Raw genomic sequence first — 21,705 nt, forward strand, 5'->3', positions numbered from 1 at the left:
CCACAAGTGCCACCTATCAATGCCCAGAAGTGTCACCTATCGATGCCCACCAGTGGTGCCAATCAGTGCCACCTAGAAGTGCTGCCTATCAGTGTAACCCATCAGTGCCCATCACTGCCACCTATCAGTGCCCATCAGTGCCACCTTATCAGTGTACATCAATGACGGACAAAAATTACCCATTTTAAAATGTTGTAACAAAATAAAAAACTTTTTTTATTTTATTTTTATTCTGTCTTTTTTCATTTCTTTTAACAAAAAATAAAAATCGCAGAGGTGATCAAATACCACCAAAAGAAAGCTCTATTTGGGGAGAAAAAATAATAAAAATGTAATTTGGGTACAGTGTTGTATGACCGCGCAATTGTCATTCAAAGTGCATCAGCGCTGAAAGATGAAAATTAGTCTGGATAGGAGGGGGGTTTAAGTGCCTAGTAAGCAAGTGGTTAATGCCCCATACACACGGTCGGACATTCCGACGACAAAATCCGTCTGATTTTTTCTGACAGATTTTGGCCCAAACTTGTCTTGCATACACACGGTCGCACAAAGTTGTCGGAAAAGCCGATCGTTCAGAACACGGTGACGTAGAACACGTACGACGGGACTAAAAAGAGGCCAGTAGCCAATAGCTTTTGTCTCGTAGTTTATTCTGAGCATGCGTGGCACTTTGTCTGAATTGTCTACACACGATCAGAATTTAAACGATCGGATTTTGTTGTCGGAAAATTTTATATCCAGATCTCAAACTTTATGTGTCGGAAATTCTGACGGAAAAAGTCAGATGGAGCCCACACACGATCGGATTTTCCAACAATAAGATGCGATCGCACATTTTCCGTCGGAAAGTCCGATCGTGTGTACAGGGCATAAGAGGCAGCTCATGGGCCGGAAGCTCCATGACCGCGGATCCCGCGGGCCCAATGTCTGCAGGGATACACATGATCGTCTCACGGTGAGGAAGATCAGGGAGATGCTAATGTAAATATGCATCTCCCCATTCTGCCTAGTGACAGTGTCACTGATCATAGCTCCCTGTAATCGGGAGCAGAGATCAGTGACGTGTCACACACAGCCCCTCCCCCCACAGTTAGAATCACTCCCTAGGACACACTTAACCCCTACAGCGCCACCTAGTGGTTAACCCCTTCACTGCTAGTGACATTTGTACCTTTTGTATTGTACTGTAATTGTGTTGTTCCCCCCCCCATACATTGTAAAGCGCTGCGTAAACTGTTGGCGCTATATAAATTGTGTATAATAATAATCAATGCAATACAGTAATTTCTAGCATTGATTGCTGTATTAATGCCAATGGTCCCAAAAATGTGTCAAAATTGTCCGATGTGTCCGCCATAATGTTGCAGTCATGATAAAAAAAAAATGCTGATCGCCGCCATTACTAGTAAAAAAAAAAAATTATCAATAAAAATGCCATAAAACTATCCTCTATTTTGTAAGCGCTATAACTTTTACGCAAACCAATCAATAAATGTTTATTGAGATTTTTTTTACCAAAAATATGTAGAATACGCATCGGCCTAAACTGAGGAAAAAAATTTTTTTTTTTTTGGAGATATTTATTATAGCAAAAAATAATGCGTTTTTTCAAAATTGTCGCAAACCAATCAAAAATCATTATTGCAATTTTTTTTTACCAAAAATAGGTAGAAGAATACATATAGGCCTAAACTGAGGAAAAAAAAAACATTTTTATATATATATTTTTGGGGGATATTTATTATAGCAAAAAGTAAAAAAGAATGCTTTTCTTCAAAATTGTCGCTTTTTTTTTTGTTTATAGCGCAAAAAATAAAAACCGCAGGGGTGATCAAATACCACCAAAAGAAAGCTCTATTTGTGGGGAAAAAAGGACGTCAATTTTGTCTGGAAGCCACATCACATGACCGCGCAATTGTCAGTTAAAGTGGAAGTAAACTCCCCTATCGTTTTCAGCCAAGGAAGCTGCCATCTTTGCCTCAGTTTAATCTTCAGCTGCTATGGTGTTGCACATGTGATTTGTTATGACACCAGCCATTGGATGGTTTGATAGTTTGGCTGAGAGCACAGCCAATGTGCAGTTAGCATTCCCGACATGCCTTTTTTTTTTAACTGTTTAAATCGATGGATTTACTTCCACTTTAAAACGACGCAGTGCCGTATCGCAAAAAGTGCTCTGGTCAGGAAGGGGGTAAATTCTTCTGGGGCTGAAGTGGTTAAAAGCCAATATAAAGGAATAGTAGTGGTAAAAAAAATAACTTGTGGATTTAATTAACCTTTTTTTTGGTAATTCTCCTTTAAGGGGGTGTGGCAGGGGGCGTGTCCTATGCCTACATACGTTTGTTAGTAGGTGTCCCTCATTCCCATCTCAAAATGTTGGGAGGTATGAATAATAGTATATTATCAAATACAGTACAGTATTATAATATATTCTGATATTATACTTTATCTCGATATATACATTATATATATATATATATATATATATATATATATATATATATATATATATATATATATATATGATCTTGTCAAATATATTGGGACGCCTGCTTTTACACGCACATGAACTTTAATGGCATCCCAGTCTTAGGCTGTAGGGTTCAATATTGAGTTGGCCCACCCTTTGCAGCTATAACAGCTTCAACTCTTCTGGGAAGGCTGTCCACAAACTTTAGCAGTGTGTCTATGGGAATGTTTGACCATTCTTCCAGAAGTGCATTTGTGAGGTCAGGCGCTGATGTGGACGAGAAGGCCCTGCTTGACGTCTCCGCTCTAGTTCATCCCAAAGGTGTTCTGTCGGGTTGAGGTCAGGACTCTGTACAGGCCAGTCAATTTCCTCCACTCCAAACTCACTCATCCATGTCTTTATGGACCTTGCTTTGTGCACTGGTGTGCAGTAAGGATGAGCTCAGGCGTGTTCACAGACAGCATGCGCAGAGCCCACCAGGAAGTCCGCACTGCACATTGCTAATCACAAGCAGTGAGACATTTTCCGATGCGTGATTGCAGAGATCAGGAAATGTCTCACTGCCTGTGATTGCCGCTGTGCAGTGCCAACGTCCTGGCAGGCTCTGCACGTGCCGTTTGCGAACACGCCTGAGCTCATCCTTAGTGTGGAGTCATGTTGGAACATGAAGGGGCCATCCCCAAACTGTTCCCACAAAGTTGAGAGCATGAAATTGTCAAAAATGTCTTGGTATGCTGATTCCTTAAGAGTTCCCTTCACTGGAACTAAGGGGCCAAACCCAACCCCTGGGAAACAACCCAACGGCATAATCTCCCCTCCACCAAATGATTTGGACCAGTGCACAAAGCAAAGTCCATAAAGACATGGATGAGTGAGTTTGGGGTGCAGGAACTTGCCTGCCCTGCACAGAGCCCTGACCTCAACTGGATAGAACACCTTTGGGATGAATTAGAGTAGAGACTGCAATCCAGGCCTTCTCATCCAACATCAGTGCCTGACCTCACAAATGTGCTTCTGGAAGAATGGTCACACATTCCCATAGACACACTCCTAAACCTTGTGGACGGCCTTCCCAGAAGAGTTGAAGCTGTTATAGCTGCAAAGGGTGGACCAACTCAATATTGAACACTACTGACTGGGATGCCAATAAAGTGGTTATAACATATATTTTTAATCCTTATGCTGCTGGAATAGGTAAATAGATAGGAAAGTATATTAAATGTACTTGTTTTAATATTTTTTTCTACATTTCTTCAGTTAATTCATGGTTTCTTGCCTAGGCAAATGATGTCATATATCCCAGGAGTCTTCAGGAGGAGAGGTTTTCTTAGCTAAGCACATCCTCCTGCCTGCATGCCTGTGATAAAGGCAGATGGATTCCAGGAAGTCAATGCTACATGAATCAGCTGCCCCTACTCAACATGGCCATGGCCAGAAATGCTAGGAGGTGTTTTTCAACATGATTTCTCTGCAAAATAAAGCACAGAGGGGCTGTTTTACTAAGGCCTCATGCACACGAGACGCAGATGAAACCTCTGTTAAAAAAAAGCTGAAACGCGCGTTTAGAAACGCGCGCTTTGCCGCGTTTGCATGCCGCGTTTAAACGCGTTTATAAAGATAACATCATGTAGACCCTCCCCAAGCTCTCAAAGCATTTTTTTTAACTATTTCTGCTATTTTGATCAGAGTGAGCAGCAGCAGCATAGAGAGCAGTTGTACACTTGCATTTGCCATGTCACTTGCCACGGCACCTGCCACAAGTTGTGGATTGTCCACTTGCCACGTCACTTGCCACAAGTTGGGGATTGTCCACTTGCCACATCACCTGCCACGTCACCTGCCACAAATTGTGGATTGTCCACTTGCCACGTCACTTGCCACATCACCTGCCACGTCACTTGCCACGAGATGTGGATTGTCCACTTTCCACGTCATCTGCCATGCCACCTGCCACAAGCTGTGGATTGTCCACTTGCCACGTCACCAGCCACATCACCTGCCACAAGTTGTGGATTGTCTACTTGCCGCGTCACTTGCCACATCACCTGCCACGTCACTTGCCACGTCACCTGCCACAAGTTGTGGATTGTTCACTTGCCACGTCACCTGCCACGTCACCTGCCACAAGTTGTGGATTGTCCACTTGCCACGTCACTTGCCACAAGCTGTGGATTGTCCACTTACCACGTCACCAGCCACATCACCTGCCACAAGTTGTGGATTGTCCACTTGCCACACCACTTTCCACGTCACCTGCCACGTCACCTGCCACAAGATGTGGATTGTCCACTTGCCACGTCACCAGCCACATCACCTGCCACAAGTTGTGGATTGTCCACTTGCCACGTCCCTTGCCACGTCCCCTGCCACGTCACCTGCCACAAGTGGATTGTCCACTTGCCACATCACTTGCCACATCACCTGCCACAAGTTGTGGATTGTCCACTCGCCACGTCACTTGCCACATCACCTGCCACAAGTGGATTGTCCACTTGCCACGTCACTTGCCACGTCCCCTGCCACAAGTGGATTGTCCACTTGCCACGTCACTTGCCACGTCACCTGCCACAAGTTATGGATTGTCCACTTGCCACGTCACATGCCAGTCACCTGCCACAAGTTGTTGATTTTCCACTTGCCATGTCACCTGCCAAGTCACTTGCCGCGTCACCTGCCAGGTCACTTGCCACGTCACCTGCCACAAGTTGTGGATTGTCCACTTTCCACGTCACTTGCCACTTCACCTGCCACGTCACTTGCCACAAGTTGTGGATTGTCCACTTGCCACATCACTTGCCACCTGCCATGTCACTTGCCACAAGTTGTGGATTGTCCACTTGCCACGTCACTTGCCACAAGTTGTGGATTGTCCACTTGCAATTGCAATTGTTTAAAATATTTTTCTAATGGTTTTTCATCATTTGCAATCATTTTTGAGATTTTTAATGTAAAAAAAAAGGTCACCTTTAAAAACGCATATAAACGCAAACGCGGCTAAACGCGGGTGCCGCGTTTAGCCGCGTTTAGCCGCGTTTTGCGTCTGAAACGCAGAAATTTTTGTTTCTGAACGCATTTTTTTGCTTCTGGAAAAACTAGATTAAACGCAACTGCATATAAACGGAAAAAAACGAGACTGTGTGCATGGACACATAGGATAACATTGAATGAGTTCAGGTGCAGTTGAAAAAACTGTCCAACTGCATCTGAACGCGCGTTTAACTGCGTCTCGTGTGCATGAGGCCTAAATCCAGAGAGTGCAATATCTGGTGCAGCTGTGCATGGTAGCCAGTGTCTAACTTCAGCTTGTTCATTAAATAAAACCTGGAAGCTGATTGGTTTCTAGGCAGATTTTGCACTCTACAGTTTTAGTAAATCAGCCCCAGAGACGTGGATGGGAGGGTTTGCTTTGAATATTAAAAATGAATAAAACAGCATTTTTGGTCTGTGGTGCTCAGATGCAGTGAAGTTCCGCTTTAATTATATATATATATATATATATATATATATATATATATATATGTATATATATATATATATATATATATATATATATATATATTATATAAAAAATATATATATATATATATAATATATATCATATATGTATACTATATTATATATAAAATGTTAAATATTAATAATATAAAATAATATTATTGATGCATATAATATTATTGTTGTTTTTGATGATGATAATAATAATAATAATTATTATTATTAGTAATAATAAAAACCAGCTTTTAGAAAATAATGTAAACATTTTAAAAAGCAATATCTATAAACATTTTTTTTTTTAACATATGATTTTATTAGAAAACATATTGTGTCATGGGATAGCAGCAATACAGTTACCCATGTGAAGGCATACGCAACATCAGACAACTTGACAAGGGGAATGGTATGTATTGGCTTTTACAAAAAAAAAAAATACTTATTTTATAGCCTGTTCTCACTAAGGTGGTGTTTTGTAAAAAAAAATCCTACATTCTGCATTTTAGGAATGCTGCAGAGGCATAACTAGAACCCTCAGGGCTCTGATGCAAGAAACCACAATGCCCCCCCCCCCCCCCAACTTCTATCAGAGCCCCGGGCTTCACATTTTGGGAGGGCGTCCATGGACATCCTCCCAGAACCCTGCCTCCCATGTGTCCCTGGGATGTGCATCCAGCGTAATCACAGCGGCCCTTCACCATGTGATCAGCTGATCACATGTAAACAGACTTGCTAGTTATTATTATTATCATTACTATCATACATGATATATACAGCTCGTAGAGCTTACATTCTAAAGGGAGGGGGTGCTACAAAAGGTAATAGATGCGGGGAATGAGTTGATGGGGTTGTTAGGTGGGTGTGGGATAGGCTTCCCTGAATAAGTGAGTTTTCAGGGATCTCCTAAAGGTGGACAGGGTAGGGGCTGATCGGATATACTGGGGCAGGGAGTTCCAGAGGATGGGAGAGGCTCTGGAGAAGTCCTGGAGGCGAGCATGAGAGGAGGTAACAAGGGAGCTAGAGAGCAGGCGGTCCTGGGAGGAGCGGAGGGGACGATTTGGGCGATATTTGCCGATGAGGTTGGTGATGTAAAGGGGGGCGATGTTGTGGATGGTCTTGTATGTTGTGGTTAGCATTTTGAATTTTATAGGGTGGGGGAAGCCAGTGAAGCTGGAGAGGTAGTGTCGAATTCCTGGTGCCAGGTTTTGGTAATAGCAAATAGATTAAGGGATTTGGAGAGGAAAAGGTCATTGACAGAAGCTAGTTTGTTGATGACTGAGCGGGCATTCCAGAGGGCACATGAATCTGCAGCCCTTTCCTCCCAGACTGTGTCTGTCTGAGGAAAGGAGAGGCAACAATGTCAGTAAATTGTTTACACTGATAACTAGTGCCCTGATCATCAATGCTGCCTATCAGTGCCACCTATCAGTGCTCATCAATGCCACCCATCAGTGCCCATCAATTCTGTCTATTAGTGCCACCTATCATTTGTTCATCAATGCTGCCATCAGTGCCATCTCAACTGTGTCTATCAGTGCCACTTATCAGTGCTGCCTATCAGTGCTTAATGCCCATCAGTACCTCCTATCAGTACTCATCAATGCTGCCTATCAATGCCACCTATAATTGCTCTTCAATGATGCCTATCAATGCTGCTTATCAGTGCAGCCCATCAGTGCCGCCTATCAGTGCTCATCAATGCCGCCTATCAGTGCCTCCTCATCAGTGCTCATCAATGCTGCCTATCAGTGTCACCTATTATTGCCGCCTACCAGTGCAGCCCATCAGTGCCACCTATTAGTGCTCATCAATGCTGCCTATGCTGCCTAAAAATACATTTAACACCTCAACGTACTATAACAGTAGTGGGCAACGCACCGCACTGGAAAGCACATGCCATGCATTCTGGTGTGTAGTGTTAAAATAGAAGGGTTGGGTCTGGTTTTCTCACTAAAGAGGAGCTTCTGCCTATCCCCCCCCCATACTTGTCATGCATCACTGTGCTCATTTCACATACCCACTTGGCAGGGCCATCTTTAATAATTACTGGACACTGGGCAAACATTTTCTTGGGCCCCACTTCCATGCAATTTCGCTCTCCACCTGCTTTGAGACATACAATAAATAGCAGCTAGACTCAAAATCTGTTTACTGAATGACAATCAGGCAGCAATTGTGATTGGTTGCCAGAAGTTACAGTGTATCATTAACACTCACTGACTGGCTGCTGGAGATTACAACACACATTATGGCTCACTGATTATTTGCTAGAGGTTACAGTAAATGATGTCTGCTTGTTGATTGGTTGCTAGAGATTACTGTACATCAATACTGCTCACTGATTGGTTGCTAGAGGTTACTGGACATCCTCACCACTCACTAATTGGTTACTAGAGGTTACTGCACATTATTACTGCTCACTTATTGGTTGCTAGAGGTTACTGCATATCCTTATCACTTAATGATTGGTTGCAAGAGGTTAGTGCACATCATTACTGCTCACTGATTGGTTGCTAAAGGTTACAGCACTTCATCTCCTTACTGCCTGCACACCATGGGCTGGGAAGGTGAGGGGACCCATCAATAGACAGAAAACTCCTAGGGATCCTAGGACTCCAGGAATCAGTGGCAGTGCTGGGGGAGGGGGGGTGGGGGAGGTGATCAGTGGCAATGCTCGGGGGTTGATGGGATCAGTGACAGTGGGGGATTAGTTAGGAGGCAGTACACTGTGGAAAATTCAGAATTATGTAGAATAAAGCTGAAAATCTTTGGCAAGTATATAGTGGGGGAATTCCACACTGACCAACAATGTAATCGGGAATTTACAATGACCGCCAAATGTGAGGGGGGATTTACACTGACCACCAATGTTAGGGGGAATTTGCACTGACCACCCTGTAACAGGGGATTTTACGCCACCCACCAATATAAAGAGATATTTCTACACTGACACCAATGTAACAGGAGCATTTACATCAACCACAAGTTTAAGGGAGAATATATAATGACCTCCATGTAAGAGGGAATTTACACTGACAACCATTGTCGAGGAGATTTGTACTGACCACCAAAGTAAGGTGACACATCTACACCGACCACCAATGTTAGGGGGGGATGTACACTGACCACCAGTGTAAGGGCAATTCTGCACTTTCCACCAATGTAAAGGGAAATGTACACTGATCACTAATATAATGAATAATTTACACTGACAACCAATGTAATGGGGGCGGGGGGGGGGGGGATTATGCATAAAAAACAATAAAGAGGGATTTCTGCACTGGCCACCAATGTAAGGGGGATTTACACTCCCCACCAATTTAAAGGGGGCTTCTCCATGAATCACCAATGTAAGGGAGGATTTGAAACTGACCACAAATGCATGTTTGATTTTTTTTTCCCTTTTGTACTGATTACCAATATAAGAAGAGTTTCTACACTGGCTACCTATGTAATGGGGATTTACACTGACCACTAATGTAATAGGAGCATTCATATTAACCACTAATGCTCGGTATGCAATGAAAAGATTGTACACTGAGCCCCAATGTAATGAGAAGATTTACACTGACCACCAGTGTATCTGAGACACTTGGCCTGCGTTCACATTTGTGTGTATTGGGAAAGCATGCAAAATCGCTTTCCTGAACGTGCTATGGCACGTTATTTTGCAAAAGGGTTCCACCTCCAATTTGCTTACTTTTACAGAACAGGATGATGTTAGGCTTAATGACTATAGTTGTAAGAAAAACTTTCCAGCATGCCTCTTTACCTCCCCAGTGGGCAGCATTCTGCAGATGTGATGGTGAATATGACCTCAGGAGGGCATGATATACATATGAATGCTGCTGATCTGCGTCTAATTACATATTAATGATGTCACTATTTACATATCAATGCAGGGTATTAACAGGTAAACACAAGGTCTGCAGGTGAGTCACCTGTACACAGCAATAGGGCAGAGCTGGATAGCATTAGTAACAGAACTTCACACTGAGATATCGGGACACAGCACTAAAACGTCAAGAGACAAGGGAATTTAAACTGGGATAGATGGCAAGTATGAGTCAGCTGCTTTGGGCCCCACAAGAATGATGGGGCCCAGGGAAGCTGCCCCTTTTGCCCTGCCTCAAAGATGGCCCTGCCACTTGGTAGTGAAAAAACTTGTCCTGCTGTGATCCACTGAGATGCCAGAGTCCAGGGCCCATGCCGCCATCTTTGGTTCTGACATCAATGGGTGCTGGATACCTTTTTTCGGGTTCCGGCAGCCCGATCCCCCGATGACACACTATCAGATCCACCCACCCCCAGCCGCATGAATGGAGCCTGAAGCATCTTGGCATATGTGACATGCAGTGAAGGTCCACTTTAAGGTGTGCACACTGCCAAACTATTTAAAATTAATCAAAATGTATGGTCTGCCTTATCACACGATAACCCGCTGTGCACTGAAATGCAAAATAACGATGAAAAAAAAAGGGAAAATGCATGGAAATTGTTTATGATGCACAGTGCTTTAGGAAACCAAATGTCGCCCGGGTAGGTTATAGATCTACCTCAATCTGGAACAGTTTACGCACATATGCTATTAACGCCATACACTTATAAACTTGTGCAAATATGCACCAAAACAGGTATTGTTGATGGATTTTCTGCCTGTGTGTATGAGACCCTAGACATGTCTAAAATACCCTAAAAATGTGTAAATTAGGTGAGAACAAGACCTAAGGAGAGGTAACTGTTTTACATAATGCTTTTTTGATGATATTGATATTTTGTAACATTACTGCCCTCTAGTGCTCAAAATAAGGAATGCGGCTTAGGCTCTGCTTGCTTGGATGGACAGGTGCTGATAAAGGGCCAGTATACATACATTTTAAAGGATTTTCTGCAAAACTGCTATTAGAGGCATCCTGGTAAAAATGTTTAAACATTTCCTAGAATTATTAGCATTTAAGATATTTAGGATTATGGTGTCTTTCTGATGCACATTGTTTGTTTGAAAGCTCCCTTAGCAGGCTTGGCTGCGAAGTGCATGTGCAGACAAATCAGTAAGACCCATGGAAAAAATAGACCAGAGGGCAGCTGGCCAGGACACAGGAACACACAGTAGGCTGTAAGCGAGGTCTGGACATGCCGTGGTCAGTAGCCAAGGAGATGGTCAGCAGTTTTGATTGGAAGGCAAGCCAAGGTTACAGAAGGTCAGCACAGATAAGCCATGGTCAGGAACTAGCCAAGGTCAAGCGAAGAATCTGCTTCAGATAAGCCGTGATCAGGAACTAGCCAAGGTCAAACCAAGTATTGGCACAGATAAGCTGGATCAGCATTGGAAAAGCAGAACGCAGGAGCAGGTTCTGGTTCAATCTCAGGGTAACAGCTGAAGACCACCCAGCAACTTCCTAACTCAGTTATGTTCCCTAAATCGGCCACCTGGTGCCAAGATTGTCATTTGGTGTAAAAAAAAAAATACTGATGGTGTCAGTAGGAACAAAATTAAACCCCATCATTGGTGTCAGGGAGCATAAATATAAATTTGCCAGCACACCTTGGATCCTCAAGTAACATCCAAATGCATTTATGCAAAGAGATCACATCACAGTGGGGATATTCGGAGCTGCGTAGGACCCCTTCATCAGGCATGTGATGTCATCTCTTTGAATAAAAGCGTTTGGACATTGCTTGAGGATCCTTTGGGAACATCCCATTGGATGACACACGTAGCGGTGGAGCCTGTGCTGACGTCATCATGCTCGCCGAGTCAGTGGCGGTGCTGGAGATGCGTGTTATGCTGGAAGTGCTTATATGTTTATGAGTAGATGTATCAACACACAAGGCATAGATGCAGGGCTCGAGTGCTGCGGGAACGCATGGGAACGGCGTTCCCGTACTATTTCCACAGCGGGAACGCCGTTCCCATTAGCTGTCTGAGGGCTGAGGCTATGCAGCGCGTAGTCCGCGCCGCTCCTCAGCCGCCGAGTGACTGGTTGCTAGGCAGGAGCCGCTCCGCATCTAGCAACCGGCCACATGACTTCGGCCGTGCACGTGGGCACGCACTGGCACGAGTCAGTGTGACACACGCTGCGCGCCTGCTTGGTTCCGGAGTTCCGGACTGTCCTCCCGCTCCCCTCTACCCAGTGCCTCCTGGGGCCACAGCCGCTGCACGTTTCCAGTTTACTTCTCCGGCTCCCCCGAGAACAGAAGGGAAGAGAATACCAGGAGGTCAGTCACTAGTGTGTAAGTTGCATTCTGCAATACCCTGCCAATACTCATCAATACTCTGCAATACCCTGCCAATACTCATCAATACTCTGCAATACCCTATCAGTATCAATACTCTGCAATACCCTGCCAATACTCTGCAATACCCTATCAATACTCTGCAATACCCTATCAATACTCTGCAATACCCTATCAGTATCAATACTCTGCAATACCCTGCCAATACTCTGCAATACCCTATCAATACTCTGCAATACCCCGCCAATACTCTGCAATACATACCCTGCCAATACTCTGCAATACCCTGCCAATACTCTGCAATACCCTGCCAATACTCTGCAGTACCCTATCAATACTCTGCAATACTCTGTCAATACTCTGCAATACCCTGCCAATACTCTGCAATACCCTGCCAATACTCTGCAATACCCCATCAATACTCTGCAATACCCTGCCAATACTCTGCAATACCCTGCCAATACTCTGCAATACCCTATCAATACTCTGCAATACCCTGCCAATACTCTGCAATACCCTGCCAATACTCTGCAATACCCTATCAATACTCTGCAATACCCTGCCAATACTCTCCAATACCCTGCCAATACTCTGCACTACCCTATCAATACTCTGCAATACCCTGCCAATACTCTGCAATACCCTGTCAATACTCTGCAATACCCTGCCAATACTCTGCACTACCCTATCAATACTCTGCAATACCCCGCCAATGCTCTGCAATACATACCCTGCCAATACTCTGCAATACCCTGCCAATACTCTGCAATACCCTATCAATACTCTGCAATACCCTGCCAATACTCTGCAATACATACCCTATCAATACTCTGCAATACCCTGCCAATACTCTGCAATAAATACCCTATCAATACTCTGCAATACCCTGCCAATACTCTGCAATACATACTCTGCAATACCCTGCAATACCCTATCAATACTCTGCAATACCCTGCCAATACATACCCTGCCAATACTCTGCAATACCCTGCCAATAGTCTGCAATACCCTGCCAATACTCTGCAATACCCTATCAATACTCTACAATACATACCCTATCAATACTCTGCAATACCCTGCCAATACTCTGCAATACATACCCTGCCAATACTCTGCAATACCCTATCAATACTCTGCAATACCCTGCCAATACATACCCTGCCAATACTCTACAATACTCTGCCAATACTCTACAATACATACCCTGCCAATACTCTGCAATAACCTATCAATAATCTGCAATACTGTGCCAATACTCTGCAATACCCTGCCAATACTCTGCAATACCCTATCAATACTCTGCAATACCCTGCCAATACATACCCTGCCAATACTCTGCAATACCCTGCCAATACTCTGCAATACCCTGCCAATAGTCTGTAATACCCTGCCAATACTCTGCAATACCCTATCAATACTCTACAATACATACCCTATCAATACTCTGCAATACCCTGCCAATACTCTGCAATACATACCCTGCCAATACCCTATCAATACTCTGCAATACCCTGCCAATACATACCCTGCCAATACTCTACAATACTCTGCCAATACTCTACAATACATACCCTGCCAATACTCTGCAATAACCTATCAATACACTGCAATACTGTGCCAATACTCTGCAATACCCTGCCAATACTCTGCAATACCCTATCAATACTCTGCAATACCCTGCCAATACATACCCTGCCAATACTCTGCAATACCCTGCCAATACTCTGCAATACTCTGCCAATACTCTTCAATACATACCCTGCCAATACTCTGCAATACCCTATCAATACTCTGCAAAACCCTGCCAATACTCTTCAATACTCTGCCAATACTTATTCCTGTTTGTGGGATATTTTCTAATGGGCTGTGTAACAGAATGTGGAACAGGGTGTATTTGTGGTAGAAATTCCCTGCGAGGGAAAGATCATCACCCATTGTGTTGATTGTTTTGTTTGACACGTTATTTTGTTTTTGTAAACTGGCACTTTACAATAAAGTGAAGTGAAGTATATATGCATATGAGCGTACCTTTTTTTTTTTTTTTGGTGGGGGAATGGATCTTGGGTGGGAGTTCCCACACTTTTTTTCCCAGGACTTGACCCCTGCATAGATGTCTTTTATTTTCTCTTGCCAGATGCATCTAATTGATGCAAGAGAGGTGTTCTGTGCAGCCCTGTGGCATACATGGTCCCCAGTTCTTAAAGGCACCCTGCTACCACAGTCCCTGCTGATGTGCTGTGAGCTTTTCAATGCATCTGATGACAGCTGAACCTGCATAGATGAGAGCATACTAAGACCACCTATAATTTGGGGTCTTAGGAGTCGGTGAGAGACTCTGTGTGGTGGTGGAACTTACTGGGAGACACTGGATTCCATTTAAAACAGACTATTTTTGTTTTATTTTGCTCTATCCCTTAAGCCAGAGCATAGTGATTTATGTGAATAATGTGTTATTTATATGCACAGTATTATTTAGCAGTAACTTTGGTGTAGTGATCTCCGTGAGGTTATTTAAAGGCATGGTACATATTAATAAGGAGCATATACATGTTATTCAAGTTAATGATATTGGCTATTTAAAGGTACAGCAACGCGTTTTGAAGGTGTTAACACTGCAAATGTTGTGTTAGTTTTTTTTGCATATCTAAAGACACAATGCAACAATATATACTTTGTTATATATATCTTTATTTAGTGTTTGAGTGCAGCTGTGGCAAGTAATACGAGGAGCACTAAGCGCAGTTTTCTATTAGTTCATTCCAGTTCCAGTAACCTATTAAAATCATTTTTGAGAAAAAGAGACTTGTCTCATGCCAATTATATACTATTGGAGAATTTTTTATCAAACTTCAATGTAGCTACTTACCTCCTTCTGTCCTGTAGAGCAGTGGTCATCAACCCTGTCCTCAGGGCCCACTAACAGGCCAGGTTTGCAAGATAACTGGAATACATCACAGGTGATATCATCTGCTGCTCAGTGATTGCAGTATTCTAGTCTACATCTCCCCAAGGTAATACATAAAACCTGGCCTGTTAGTGGGCCCTGAGGACAGGGTTGATGACCACTGCTGTAGATAATCAGGGGCTACTGTCCTATCTTCCTGAAGCTGAGTGCTAGATAGAAGTGTATGCCTGCTATTATCATAGAGATAAATGCATCCAAATAGCATCAGTATAATGCAATACATGAAAGATAAAGTTGCAGTTACAACAATGCTGAAGATCGAAGAACCACAAACCTAAAACACTATATAATACATTTTTAATATTCAAAGAAAACTCCTCCATCCATCCATCCATCCATGTCTGCATGGTTTATTTTTCAGCGAAATCACTATGAAAAAGACACCCCTGGCATTTCTGGCCTTGGCCATCTGGAGTAAGGGCAGATGATTCATGTAGCATTTACTTCATGGAAATCCATCTGCCCTTAGCTCAAGCATGCAGGCAGGAGGGCGTGCTTAGCTGAGAAAGCCCCTCCTTCCCTCTTGAAGTCTCTTGGGATGTATGAAATAATTTAAAACAAGTAAATATAATACTCCATCCTATCTGTTTACTAATGTGCTAATGCTAGCAGCATAGGGAATAAAATAGTCATTGTTGATTTAGAGAGTGAAGTTCCACTTTAAAGTTAAAGTGTATGCATAGCTATCATTTTTAGTTTTGTGTAGCGCATACCCCCCCAAAAAAAGTCCTGTGTGTGTGTGTGTGTGTGTGTGTGTGTGTGTGTGTGTATATATCTATATATAAGTAACCAAGATAGTCACGCTGCGGGCGGCTGTCTGGGGGTAAGTTCGGCATCACTTGGGGACAGGGCGATGATGTCAGCGAGAGCAATTTGCCCACATCCACTGTTCACTTCAGCACACTATGTGCACTGCATTACTACTCTCCTTGGGGCACCCAAAGTGTCCCAGGCTGTGAGTGTTCAGGTTTGGCTTGAAGAAAAGTTGGCAACCCTAGTTGTGTAGCAAATACATTGTCTAGCTTACTTCCCTGTGGCTACTGATTCCAGCACCCCCTCTTCAGACACATAGTACATACAACTATGTAAACCTAGCACTCTACACTAGAGGGTGCTGTATGTATAATTAGCAGACTAGAAGCAGTAAGTGTTTAGTAGTTCACCAGGTATATTGAACTTGCATAGGGGAGGCCTAAATAGGGGGAGGACCTATAGGTGTCCACTGCAATAACACTCAGCAATTAGTACTACCCATGCTCTAGACAGAGTAGACCTTCTGCTGGCTAGCTAATTGTGTCCCACACCCTTGCGTTGGAGCACTTGGGGTAGTGTCCCTTTAAGAGTTTCTACATGCAATACCAGAGTCTACCTAGCCAGAAAAAAAAATATGAACGAATGAATTCGAAACTCTACGAATAATAACGAATTATCCGAAAACGTATTAATGTAACATAACGAATATAACAGAACGAAATTATGGATTTTACGAATGACAACGAACCGAAACGAAATTTTCCGTTGTGCACAAGTCTAGAATTTATATTCACATATGTAAAGTCGCATATTATATGATTTTTCATATTTTTCATATTCATATATATTAGACATGAGAGGAGCCATTTTGGCTCTGGAGTTGAATCAGGGGTTCATGGTCCATGGATACGCATTGTTACAAAAGTTATTTTATGTCTTGCAAAGAGTCTGTAAGTCTGGTTGTGGCATCTCCCAGGTTAGACCCCTTTCACACTGGGGCGTTTTCATGCATTTTTCAGGCGCTTTAGCATTAAAAAAAGCGCCTGTAAAGCTCTTGAAAGAAGCCTCATCTGCAATCCCAATTTGAAAGCCTGAGTGCTTTCACACTGAGATCCCTTTCACACTGGGGTGTTTTTCATGCGCTTTAGCTTTAAAAAAAGTGCCTGTAAAGCGCCTGAAAGAAGCCACAACTGCAATCCCAATGTGAAAACCCGAGTGCTTTCACACTGAGGTGCTGCGCTGGCAGGGCGTCAGAAAAAGTCCTGCAAGCAGCTTCTTTGGATCTGTGAATACACCACTTCTAAAGAGCCCCTTCCCATTGAAATCAATGGGAAGCGCCTGCAAAACACCTGAAAAGTGACTGAAAAGCGCCCACAAAGAGCTTTCGGCCGCAGCGCTTTGTGGGTGCTTTTAATGCTTTATTTGGCCACTAGCAGGGGTTAAAAGCACCCCACTAGTGCTTGAAAAACGATGGTAAATCGCCGCTAGTTTAAGCAGCGCTTTACGAGAGTTTTCGGGCGCTGGCAGTGTGAAAGGTTTCTTAAAGAACTTGGGCTTTCACATTGTGATTGCAGATGAGGCTTCTTTCAAGCGCTTTACAGGCGCTTTTTTTTAACGCTAAAGCGCCTGAAAAACACAGTGTAAAATTTAACTAAGATAAGAGGTGATTCTACAGAAGAAACTTAAATGGTATTTCTAGAATGAGCCACAGAAACCAGAGGGCTTATTCACAATTGCTCTCATATTGTATTTTAAATTATGTTTTCTTTTATAATATGTTTATAGTATATATGTATTAGTTATTCATTTACAAACCTGTCCACATATACTGCAAGTGTGGGCTCCTATGAAGAGTTTGTTCATGAAACTGTTATGTTTATCGTTAGAATAATGACTTTAGGTTCTAAGATTGTATTGGCATGAAAGTATTTGAGGCTGTACTTGTGAGGTTGTAATTCAAAGTATAACTTCACTTTAATGGCGTTTACCAACACAACTTATTGTATGGGTACATGTTCTCATATGCCTATATATTTTAAGAAGTGCCAGGGTGGCTGGGGATAGTGACACTTGATTGTCAACCATTACACAATTAATGGTGTTTTGCTAAGCCAAGGTCAGAAGGTCATGCCAATCACATTTTAAGGTAATTTCTGATACAACACTGCTCCCTAGAGAGGAAAATAGTAAGACTCTAAAATGGACACACATGCCTATTGCCATGGAAACGTATAAACAACATTGTCATATGACATCATCAGCTGCATAGCAATTCGATACACACCCACTTTTAGGGTGAGATAAAAGTAGCTACAGATCACAGATCGGGGAGGCTGATGGGAGAGAGATCAGAAGATGGCTGGATGGTTCTATCTCTATAGAGCCTGAAGGAAAGATCTCCAGGGAGCTTGCTATAGCTCCCTGAAAGACTGAGAGATGTAGGGAGATTGGAAGGAGTACCCTTGGGACTTGCCTTTTGAAACTTCTCAAAATGACAGACTTCTTAGGCCGCGTACACACGCGGGGACTGTCTGCCGAAACTAAGTTCGTCAAACAGTCCGCTCAAACTTTTGAATGAACGAACACGCCCACACACAGCACTTTTTGAGCGGACAAATACGGCAAACTTTGTTCGTCGTACTAAGTCCGCGCAACTTTTGAAATGAGCGGACTCGCCCACACACGAGGCAACAGTCCGCTCATTTCGAGCGCGTGTGCAGGTAGGCGGGGCCCGCGACGGAGACGTCGCGGGCTCCGCCGCCTGGAATGTACTTAAAGGGGAACCCCAACGCCGAAAAAAATCGGCGTGGGGGTCCCCCCAAAGTCCACAATAGACCCGTGTCCGAGCACGCTACCCGGCCAGCCAGGCCGCGTGCCCTCAACATGGGGGGTGCCTTGGGGAAGGGGGGGCCGCGCGGCCCCCCCACCCCAAAGCACCTTGTCCCCATGTTGATGAGGACAAGGGCCTCTTCCCGACAACCCTGGCCGTTGGTTGTCGGGGTCTGCGGGCGGGGGGCTTATCGGAATCCGGGAGCCCCCTTTAATAAGGGGGCCCCCGGATACCGGCCCCCCACCCTATGTGAATGAGTATGGGGTACAATGTACCCCTACCCATTCACCTGTAAAATAAAAGTACCCAAAAAAAAAAACACAACACACGAGATAAAATATTTTATTGCACAGCTCCGGGGGTCTTCCGTCTTCGGGGGTCTTCTCGCCGGACTCCTCCGCTATCTTCTTGTAGCTCTTTTGCTAGCGGAGGAGTCCGGCTTTCTTCCTCCCCGCCGCCGGCCTCTTCTCCCGACTTCGGGGGTCTTGTGCCCCCCTTCCGGTCTTCTGTCGCCGCCGCCTTCCGTTCTTCTGCCGGGCCACCGCGCCTTCTTATAGCTCTTTTAGAGGCGGTGGCCCGGTCTTCTGTCGCCGCTGTCGCCTTCCGGTCGCCTTCCGTTCTTCTTCTTGTTCTTCTTCTTCTTCTTCTTCTCCAGGAGATGTTGACACGTCGCTCTCTCCGGCCGGAATGCCAGAGCCGCGCTGTGCGGCCACTTATATAGTGACAATGGGGCGGTGTCACATGGTATATGTCACATGGGTTGGTCACATGGGTTGATGTCACATGGGGACTATGACATCGTAAGGGGGAGGGGGTCACCATGTGACCAACCCATGTGACATATACCATGTGACACCGCCCCATTGTCACTATATAAGTGGCCGCACAGCGCGGCTCTGGCATTCCGGCCGGAGAGAGCGACGTGTCAACATCTCCTGGAGAAGAAGAAGAAGAACAAGAAGAAGAACGGAAGGCGACCGGAAGGCGACAGCGGCGACAGAAGACCGGGCCACCGCCTCTAAAAGAGCTATAAGAAGGCGCGGTGGCCCGGCAGAAGAACGGAAGGCGGCGGCGACAGAAGACCGGGCCACCGCCTGTAAAAGAGCTATAAGAAGGCGCGGTGGCCCGGCAGAAGAACCGAAGAGGGGGACAAGACCCCCGAAGTCGGGAGAAGAGGCCGGCGGTGGGGAGGAAGAAAGCCGGACTCCTCCGCTAGCAAAAGAGCTACAAGAAGATAGCGGAGGAGTCCGGCGAGAAGACCCCCGAAGACGGAAGACCCCCGGAGCTGTGCAATAAAATATTTTATCTCGTGTGTTGTGTTTTTTTTTTGGGTACTTTTATTTTACAGGTGAATGGGTAGGGGTACATTGTACCCCATACTCATTCACATAGGGTGGGGGGCCGGTATCCGGGGGCCCCCTTATTAAAGGGGGCTCCCGGATTCCGATAAGCCCCCCGCCCGCAGACCCCGACAACCAACGGCCAGGGTTGTCGGGAAGAGGCCCTTGTCCTCATCAACATGGGGACAAGGTGCTTTGGGGTGGGGGGGCCGCGCGGCCCCCCCTTCCCCAAGGCACCCCCCATGTTGAGGGCACGCGGCCTGGTACGGCTCGGGAGGGGGGGCGCGCTCGCTCGCCCCCCTTTCCTGGCCGGCCGGGTAGCGTGCTCGGACAAGGGTCTGTTGTGGACTTTGGGGGGACCCCCACGCCGATTTTTTTCGGCGTTGGGGTTCCCCTTTAAGTCCATACCAGGCGGCGGGGCCCGCGACGTCTCCTTCGCGGGCCCCGCCTACCTGGAGACGCGCTCGAAATGAGCAGACTTTCCTCCGAGCGGGAACAGTTTGCTCATTTCGAAAGTGGCCCACACACGGGCGGACTGTCCGCTCAAACCAAGTTTCAGCGGACAGTTTTTCGGAATTTCCGAAAAACTTTGTTCGTCAAACTGTCCGCTGAAACTGTCCGCTGAAGCCCCACACACGAGCGGACTGTCCGCTGAAACACTGTTCAGCGGACAAAGTTGAGCGAACAGTCCGCCCGTGTGTACGCGGCCTTAGTGTTTTGGTAAAGTATTGATCTTTCCATACTATACCTTTTTGGTAATTGAATTGTTTTGACATATATAAAACAGAACCATTTAATATTGTGGCCTAGCACTTGGAGTTGTATTATGTCTACCTGCAGCATGATATAATTATATTCCAAATATTAATTGACATAAACATTTGTTGTCTGTCTCTACAAAGCTAAGACCAAAGTCTGCATAATGGTTTTGTCGTGATATGTGTTTAAAAATAGATTCATTCTAAATTTAACAGAAGCCTTGATCAAATTATCAAGTTGTGTACAATATGACATTTTGTCTGTGCACGTTTAGTGTTGGTTCACAATGACTCAGCACGACTTGCAGGCGACCTGGACACGACCGCTGCGGCGACTTGCAAAACGACTTCTCTATAGAAATCAATGCAAGTCGCCCCCAAAGTCGTACAGGAACCTTTTTCTAAGTCGGATCGACTTGTGTCTCTCTGATTAGAACGGCTCCATTGTACAGAACGAGACGCGACTTGTCAGGCGGCTAAGTCACCTGACAAGTCGTCCCAGTGTGTTAAGAGTGTCAGGAGATCTGTTTGTTTGAGAAGGATCACATAGTTTAAGGTAAACAAAATTGTTTACATAAGTCCGTGCAGTCACGGAAGCTATTGACAAAAGAATTACCAAGTATAAAAATGTACAAGTATCATTCTAATATTGAAATGTGGTATTTTGTTATAGAACTTGAATAATAGAAATGTGAATAAGATTATTTTTATCATCATTTACCTGATGTGTAGAAGTATACATGTATTTATCCTTTTGTTTTATCACAAAAATATACTTGATATTATTTTGCACTGTATTTTAGTTAATAAATACCGTATTTATCGGCGTATAACACGCGCCAGCGTATAACAAGCACCCC

Source organism: Lithobates pipiens, unplaced genomic scaffold (assembly GCF_037356315.1).
Source record: "Lithobates pipiens isolate NorthernLeopardFrog02 unplaced genomic scaffold, aLitPip1_a1.2 Scaffold_19, whole genome shotgun sequence".
Lineage (NCBI taxonomy): Eukaryota > Metazoa > Chordata > Amphibia > Anura > Ranidae > Lithobates > Lithobates pipiens.